We start from the raw sequence: 9,577 nt of genomic DNA, 5'->3' as shown, positions 1-9,577 counted from the left end.
TTTTCCAGTGATTCTGTGGTTTACTTTGGAAACTTTGAGAATGGAGAGGGCCACTATTTCCGCACTCACTCCAGAGGGCCACATTGCATATATTACTGTTGTAGCAAAAATAGCCAATCTACAAGCTCAAAACGTTTTGAGCTTGTAGATCAGCTATTGTTGCTGTATTTGAACTGAAATCCTGCTATTTTTTTATTGGAATCCTGAAAAGTAACACTCATTAAATTTATGTTAACTTTATGAACTAATTACAAATACATTGGACATAAAAAAGACAAACGTTTTAATACTACTCATTACGCTACTAATTTAGACTGAAGTAATTAACGCAAGTCACGTTTGCATGTTTGAAACTAACAGCTGAAATCAATATATCAGTATTCTGATATGAACCTGAGTGATGGTGGGGGCCGCAGGTCAGCATTTGCCTGTGTATGCTTTATATTTTACAGCATGCTACATTTGATGTCTTATTCAGGTACCAGCTATAATGTGAACTCCTCAGTAGCCCTTGAATCATAACCTTTGTGAAACCAACGAAAAACGTATAGTTCCTGATTCGGTCTTGGCCACTACCAGGATTTCACTGCCTCATCAGGGGTTATTTTATGAGATCCAAAATTACAAATGATCACTTGGAATGCATTTTGTGAGACCAAACTGTTCAATTCATGTGGTTACGGCTAGAGCTCCAAATTATGCGTTAGAAAGAAATTAAACTGAAACAAAATTGACCGACTCACTTCACTTTAACCACTTTGAACTGTCCTGACAGATTTGTATAGTGTGTGAGCTCTCTGATTCCAGAAGAAGATAGAAGATCCTGGCTATCTTTATTTTCACAGCAAGAGAGAAAAATAGCAGATTTTTTTGTTTTGTCAGTATGGCTGGTAACACTTCCAACAAAGAAATATCCATTTATGTCACTGGAAATTATGCACACACACACACACACACGAGCAGCACAGTGGGTAGAAGGTCAAAGCAGTCATCTGTTGTGACTCAGCAGCTACATTAATATAATGTCTCTACAGGGGGGAAGGTATGGGTCACAGGCCACCCTGCCTCACCTCATCTCTGGACACTCTGGATTTGTGTGGGAGTGAAGGCAATGAAGCGCAGCCAAAGGTTCTTTGAAGAGGGAGGAGGTGGATGTGGGTATAGCCTTTGAAGAGGGAGGAGGTGGATGTGGGTATAGCCTTTGAAGAGGGAGGAGGTGGATGTGGGTATAGCCTTTGAGAACTCTAAGCATCGTACAAAACTAGGAAGACTGAGTCGGTACAAAATATTGTTAGGGGAGGGACATCACTGTAACGTACAACATTTTACAATAGGAGAAATCTGGTGATGATGACATGGTTGAGGCCCAGTACTGTCTTAGCACATAGGGACTCTTGCATTGTGTCTTAGAATGAGGATGTGGTGAATCCATACAGCATGCTCTAGCAGTCTATAGCCCCATCTGTGACCTTATCTGTGAGGTCACAGATGAGGACTAAGTGCCAATGATAATCTCTTGTATAGTATGGTATGTTTTTACATGTCTTGATGAATTGAACCCTGACCACAATGGAAACAAGCCCATTTTTTGTGTGTTATCTGTTTGGAATGATTGTTTAACTGTAGCCTACCACTTGTCCTCTTGACCCTGTCCCGTCTCCAATCTTCCAGACCATCGCACCTGATCTGCTCCCCTTCATCACCTCCATCATCAACACCTCAGTAACCTCAGGCTGCGTCCCATCTGCCCTCAAGTCAGCCAGAGTAACACCACTCCTCAAAAAACCAACCCTTGACCCCTCAGATGTCAAGAACTACAGACCGGTATCACTCCTTTCATTTATTTCTAAAACCATTGAACGTGTCGTCTCCAACCAGCTCTCTCTCCATCTCTCACAGAACAACCTGCTGGATCCCAACCAGTCCGGATTCAAGAAAGCCCACTCCACAGAAACTGCCCTGCTGGCAGTCACAGAAGCACTGCATGCTGCCCAAGCTGCTTCCCACTCTGCAGTACTGATTCTCCTAGACCTATCAGCAGCATTTGACACAGTGAACCACCAGCTGCTCCTAGACACCCTAGCGGAGCTAGGCATCGGTGGAACGGCACTAAAGTGGTTCTCCTCCTACCTCACCGACCGGACCTACCAGGTTTCCTGGAAAGGTCTGTTATCATCCCCCCGAACCCTCCAAACTGGGGTCCCACAGGGATCTGTACTTGGTCCCCTCCTTTTCTCACTGTACACTAAATCCCTTGGCACTATCATCTCTGCTCACAATATATCCTATCACTGCTACGCCGATGACACACAACTGTTCCTATCCTTTCCCCCCTCTGCCACTCAGGTGGAAGAGCGCATCACTGCATGCCTGGCTGACATCTCACAGTGGATGTCCTCCAACCACCTCAAGCTGAACCCAGACAAGACTGAGCTTCTCTTCTTCCCAGTCCTGCCCTATGCGGGAGCTAACTATTTCCGTAGACAACGCCCTGGTAACGTCTGTCCCAACAGCCAGGAATCTTGGTGTTGTCCTGGATAGTCAGCTCTCGTTCAAAGCTCACATCACAGCTGTCACTCGATCATGTAGGTTCACACTCTATAACATACGACGAATTAGACCGTTCCTCACCCAGGAATCAGCCCAGCTCCTAATCCAGACAACAGTCTTGTCAAAACTCGACTATTGTAACTCCCTCCTTACTGGCCTACCAGCATGTGCACTTAAGCCTCTCCAGCTGATCCAAAATGCAGCAGCTCGCTTGGTCTTCAACCAGCCAAAATTCTCACATGTCTCCCCCCTGCTCCGCTCCCTCCACTGGCTCCCGGTCGCTGCCCGCACAGAATACAAAACTCTGATGCTGGCATTCAAAGCAACCAAAGGTATGGCTCCCCCATATCTTACAAGTATGATTGAACCCTACAAACCCTCCCGCGCACTCAGATCAGCCAACGCAGGGAAACTGGAAGTACCCTCACTAAAAACGCCGGGACAACGCTCCACACGTCCCAAACTCTTCTCCCTTCTGGCTCCAAAACTGTGGAATGCACTTCCCATTGCAGTCAGAACTGCAGCATCACTCCCAATCTTCCGCCGTAGCCTGAAAACCCACCTTTTCAGACTCCATCATGGCCCATAGCACTTACCCTAACCCCTTAGATAGCATTTCTGTTGGCTTAGATAGCATTTGACACAGACTTATAGCATGTTATGTAGACAGCACTATAATTGTATTGTATATAGTCATAGCACGCCATAGTACATATGTATAGCATAGTAGTAAATATGTATAGTTTATATGTATAGTGTATGTATAGTTTCATTATATAGATATTCCACTGTTACTTTCTTAGCTTACGCATGTTTCATGATATTGATAAATGCTTTTATGTGATGTATTCCCATGCTTTTGTTCTTGCTTAAATGTAAGTCGCTCTGGATTAAGAGCGTCTGCTAAATGCCTAAATTGTAAATTGTATTGTACTGTTTGCATAGGGGTCTACTCTTAATAACGTATTCAATCAATCAATCAATAAACTGAGAGAAATGTGCTGTTCAGTCCATGGATGGATTATGGTCCAGGCCAGCCGCCACATGGCAGCGAGGCCCATCGACAATTAAAGTCCCATCTAACTAATGAGGCTGACTAGTAGCCTATATATTTTTTAACTTGCGAATATCATACTGCTAGGTTATAGTCTATAGACTGTAAACCTATACTGTAATTACATGTCTACAGCTGTTGACCTACACATGCCTTCATTAAAACTTGACATGAGCCGCTCTGGTTTAGCATGGGTTCGGGAGGTGTCGCTAAAATATAATGAATCTGTCCTGGCCTCCTTGTGTCTTAATCTGTCCCTGGTTCAGTGGTGCTAGCTAGACACAGACTACTAAGGAATCCTGCATTTCAAAAATGCTGACTTGTGGAGTTGTGGAGCATCAGCATCAAGTGCAGTGGTGAAATCTGTGATGGATTTGTTTCCTCTTCTCTATAAATAATGGGAAATACCTAGAACCAACAGTGGGAGGCAGCAATACGCCATTGAGAAACTTAGTCCATGAGCCAGACCCAGAACATCCCACTCCACTGACACATGCCTCCTCTATTTGAGCGACCACATCAAACACGAGGTGGACGCTGGAAAATACTGCGGCATGGTCATGCTGGACCTCCAAAAGGCTTTTGACACCGTGAACCACTCCATACTGGTTAACAAGCTTAAAGCTATTGGTTTTGATAGCACATCAGTGAGCTGGATGCAATCCTACCTGGAGGGGAGAGAACAGATGGTGGAGGTGAACGGAACACTGTCCCCTCCCCTCCCAGTGAGCTGTGGCGTCCCACAAGGAAGCATACTAGGGCCTTTACTGTTCCTAATATATGTTAATGACATGACTTCAGCTTGTGACTGCAACTTGTTCCTGTTCGCAGATGACTCAGCACTGCTGGTCTCGGACAGGAACAAACTGCAGGTTGAAAAGACCCTCAGCTCTGAACTCGGTAGAATCTGCACCTGGCTCGCTGATAACAAACTATCCTTACACCTGGGAAAAACTGAATCCATCCTCTTCGGATCAAATAGTAATCTCAGCAAGGCAGATGGCTTCTTGGTTAGAGTGGGTGACAATATTATCACACGAAAAGATCAAATTACCTACCTAGGTTCCATCCTGGAGGCCAATCTTTCCGGTGATAAGATGGCCACCAACGTAATCAAAAAAGTCAATCAAAGAACAAGATTCCTTTACAGGATCTCCTCACTGGTCAGCAAAAACACCTTGAAGACCTTAACAGGAGCCCTCGTACAAGGTTTCTTTGACTATGCATCCACCTCTTGGTACCACAGCACCTCAAAGGCCCTTAAAACAAGGCTCCAGACCTCCCAAAACAAACTGGTCAGGCTCCTACTTGGCCTCACCCCCCGAACCCACCTCACCCCTGCCCACTTTGACAGGCTGGGATGGCTTAGGGTCGTCGACAGAGTACAGCATCTTGCAATGGGTCTGGTCCACAAGATTCGATACACCACCAAGATACCCATGTACCTGTCTAAATACTTCCTTAATGTAAACGAAGTCCACACCCACAACACCAGAGGGAGTGCAACAAACCATGTACAACCCAGATTCGGCACAAACAAGGGACTAAATTCTTTTCGCTCCTATGCCACCAAAATGTGGAACGCCCTACCAACAGTCATTAAGACATGTGAATCCCTTGACTCCTTCAAAACCGCTCTCAAAGGGCACCTATGGATGGCTGCAATTCGAAACTGGCCTCTGTAAAATCTGAATCCCCCCCACCCCCCCCACCCCATTTTCCCTCACTGTATATTGTATCTTTTCCCTTTTTTGCTTCCCATATGATGAATTTAGCTACATAGAAATGTCTATTTGTATGTCTCTAAATGTTTGTATGTCTTTAAATGTTTTGATGAATTGAACAATGTGGACCCTGTTGTAAACAAGTGTAATGCTTAATTGGGTCGTCCACTCACAGTTGACAGTCTTTGTATTGAGTTTGTGCTTAAAATGTACTGTAAATTCTACAAACTGTTAATAAATATTTCAATCAATCAATCAAAACCCCTAATTTCGGCTCCGTCTTTTGAGCTAATTTAGAACTTCCTGTCTGAGAGCTAGCTAATTTAAGACATCCGGTTGCCTTCAGAATAAAATAAGGTTATTTAATTCGTTAATTAAATAATTATTACATTACATTATTAGTATTGTTATTACATTACAGTTATTGTAAAGACACACATTATGTTTCTGTGTAAAAATAAGTAATTAAATAACATAAAAAAGTTATCTAAATGGATAAATGCTATTCACTGGAGTGAATATTCTATTCTATTCTAAAAACGACTTATAAATCCTAAAGCCTTGTTTATACTTCACTGTGCAACGGTCCTATGCTGGACAATAGCAGATATGCAAACTCACAGCACATCTCATTCAAGACACTGAACTTGCAGATCTGCCATTTTTGAACACACTATAAAGTTAACCATTTATCATGCTGCTCTACGTGGCACTGCATTCTGTGACATTAAACCAAATGGCATTTTCCACTCTATGACACTACTGTTCTACATTTTTGTCTAATAAAATAGGCTATTAATTTAATCAATCAAACTGCATTAACTAACAGAGATACTACTAACCAAGCTATCCATGTCAACATGCTCTATAGGAGTCTCAATAACAGGTATAAGTAACGTTTAATGTTTAGTAATTTTTAATGTAGCAGAAGAGGCCATTCATTGAACAGAGTTTTGCACAATTTTAACATCCCAGATCGATTGAAATATGAATCTACTGTGCTGTGCTACACCATGATATATTAAGAGTACAATAACATTCCATTGTGAATAAAAACGTATTAACCACAGTGTAATGCTAAAGGTTTCATCACAGGGCTGTCTGCTTCATGTAATATCATTAAAAGTGTTGTTGGTGACAGTTATATGAGTTGGAAGCATTAAGACCCATTTTAACCCCCAATGGCTTCCTTTCTGACAAATAACGTATGTATGTATGACCCACAAAGACGCCCCCAGGGGGGCGACACAATCACAACAAGCCCACCCCCGTCAAAAACGGTTGAGTAATGACAGAGTTACCATTTGGGGTCCCTGGGGGGTCCCAGGGGGTCCCTGGGGGTCCCTGAACCTTGAGCCCCCCAAAGACGCCCCCAGGGGGGGGCGACACGATTCCAACGAGCCCACCCCCGTCCAAAACAGTTGAGATTTGCACCCTAAGCAAGGGTTTAAGACAGTGGCCAATGGAGAGGTGTCTTACATCTTTTCAGCGTAGGACCCGCCTTCTGAACTTTCACCCCTCACACAAATAATCCAAGAGAGAGAAAAAAAAATCGAGACCAAAGACATCTTCCACCCTGAGCATGCAGTAAGTACCTACCAGTGTATAATATGGTACAACATGCAGTAAGTACCTACCAGTGTATAATATGGTACAACATGCAGTAAGTACCTACCAGTGTATAATATGGTACAACATGCAGTAAGTACCTACCAGTGTATAATATGGTACAACATGCAGTAAGTACCTACCAGTGTATAATATGGTACAACATGCAGTAAGTACCTACCAGTGTATAATATGGTACAGCATGCAGTAAGTACCTAGGCTACCAGTGTATAATATGGTACAACATGCAGTAAGTACCTAACAGTGTATAATATGGTACAACATGCAGTAAGTACCTAACAGTGTATAATATGGTACAACATGCAGTAAGTACCTACCAGTGTATAATATGGTACAGCATGCAGTAAGTACCTACCAGTGTATAATATGGTACAACATGCAGTAAGTACCTACCAGTGTATAATATGGTACAACATGCAGTAAGTACCTACCAGTGCTTTTTTTGCCTCTGCAACACCATGCCTTTACTTGCATGTGCATTATTTTGTTTTGACGGTAGGCCTACTTCTACATTTTTTTTATAAAATATTAATTTAATCAATCAATCAAACCCATTCATTATAACACAGATATGCTAAGCTATTCATGTCAACATGCTCTCTGAGTCTCAATAATAAGTATAACTGCTGTTTATTGTAGCAGAAGAGGCAATTAATTGAACACAGTTTGGCACAATTTTAACATCCCAGATCGATTGAAATATGAATCTACTGTGCTGACTGCTACAGCAGGTCCATATATAGTTCTAATGCCCATTAGAGCTATGGACCACCGCCCCCCCCCCCCCTTTCCCCTCACTGTATATGTATCTTTTCCCTTTTTGCTTCCTATATGATGAATTCCTGTTCTGTTCTTTAAACTACATAGAAGTGTCTATTTGTATGTCTCTAAATGTTTTGATGAATTGAACAATGTGGACCCTGTTGTAAACAAGTGTAATGCTTAATTGGGTCGTCCACTCACAGTTAAGTCTTTGTATTGCGTTTGTGCTTGAAATGTACTGTAATTCTACAAACTGTTAATAAATATTTCAATCAATCAATCAAACCAGAGCTAGACTACACCATGATATATTATTAGGAGTACAATAACTTTGCATTGTGAATAAAAAGGTATAGCCACAGTGGGGTTGCAGTGTAATGCTGAAGGTTTAATCACAGGGCTGTCTGCTTTATCTATTATGATTAAACGTGCATTCTGGTATTGTGAATCAATGATTGAGAAAAACATCAGAGGGGTTTGAACCCGTGAAGTTATATAAAGTCGGGTGTATAAACCGCTAGACCACTGAGGACACTGCCAGGAAGTGGACTCATGTCTGTATTGACTATTTAAGCCGTGACGTAACCCGCTTCCGGGTCTTACTCAAGAAAGCTTCACGTCATACATTTTCTTTGTCGTGGACACTTTACAGTTACATTAATAATAATTATACTCAGCATTAAGACCCATTTTAACCCTCAATGGCTTCCTTTCTGAAAAATAACGTTATTGTAAAAAATAAAAAAAATAAAAAAGATTCACGCGTTCAGAATCATATGTAGCTATAGAGGCAGACGGGACCCGGATGTAACGTAAGAGGACTACAATATGACTAGGCCTACAAGAAAATCGCGGCAAAAAACTCGCGGGCGTGGCCTCACGTCACACCGGAAGGAAGTGACGGCCCCCTTCAAATACGGAAGAGAAACGTGGCGGGGGGTTTGGTCAGTGTTTGTTGGATAGTTGCCACGTCACCATGTCCGTCGCCTCGTCGTCGTGTCTGCAGAAGGTATGTTAAATGTTATTTAATACTTAAACGCTGTTGTTGTTGTTCAAACATCTGTTATCACTTTATATGATGTTACTTGTTGTGATGTTTATATATTATGTTCGAGTAACTCTGTAACACCGTGTTCCAGTGGCCGAACGGTTAGCGTCGGGGGTTAGTGAACCAAAGGGCCCGGGTTCTAGTCCCACTCGAGGACTGAGAGTTTATCTGCTTTCTTACAAAAAAACACATTTGTTTTAGCATCTCGTCGAGGTCCATTATTCATTCAGCATTTGTTGAGCCTCAAATGGCGGTCCGTGGCTCAGATACTGAATGAATAAAGGACCTCAACTTGAAGCAAAAACAGTTTTGTTTGTTAAGAAGAAAACAAACTCAGTCCTCGACTAACCCGGGCCCCTACGTTCACTAACCATCGATTCTAACCATTCGGCTACTGGATCACAGTTTTGTATAGTAGTAGTATCATTTATAAACACAACAAGTAACTTCATAGGCGACATGTTTGAGCCACGGACTATCATTTTGACTCTCACAATGGTGGTCCGTGGCTCAAACGCTGAATAAATGATCGACTAGAGGTGAAAAGAGCTAACCTGACGCTGCCAGATCCAAGAAGCTTGCTACACAAATTTGTTACACAGCTTAATACCGCCCCCATCTGGCAGCGTCGGAAAAGAGTTTTGTTTGGTTGGTAAAAGCACAAAACATTCTGGTAAATTGTCGGGAAGCACAGTCACTAACCGCTCTCCTACAGTAATACATACAACAAAGGATTAAAAGCAATCTTCTACATTCTCTGTTTTTTGGGAAATTAAGCAGATGCTTAACAATTAAACTATTGAGAGTGTA

Source organism: Protomyctophum parallelum (genome assembly GCF_964188405.1).
Source record: "Protomyctophum parallelum genome assembly, chromosome: 12".
Taxonomy (NCBI): domain Eukaryota; kingdom Metazoa; phylum Chordata; class Actinopteri; order Myctophiformes; family Myctophidae; genus Protomyctophum; species Protomyctophum parallelum.
This window is presented reverse-complemented; position numbering follows the sequence as displayed.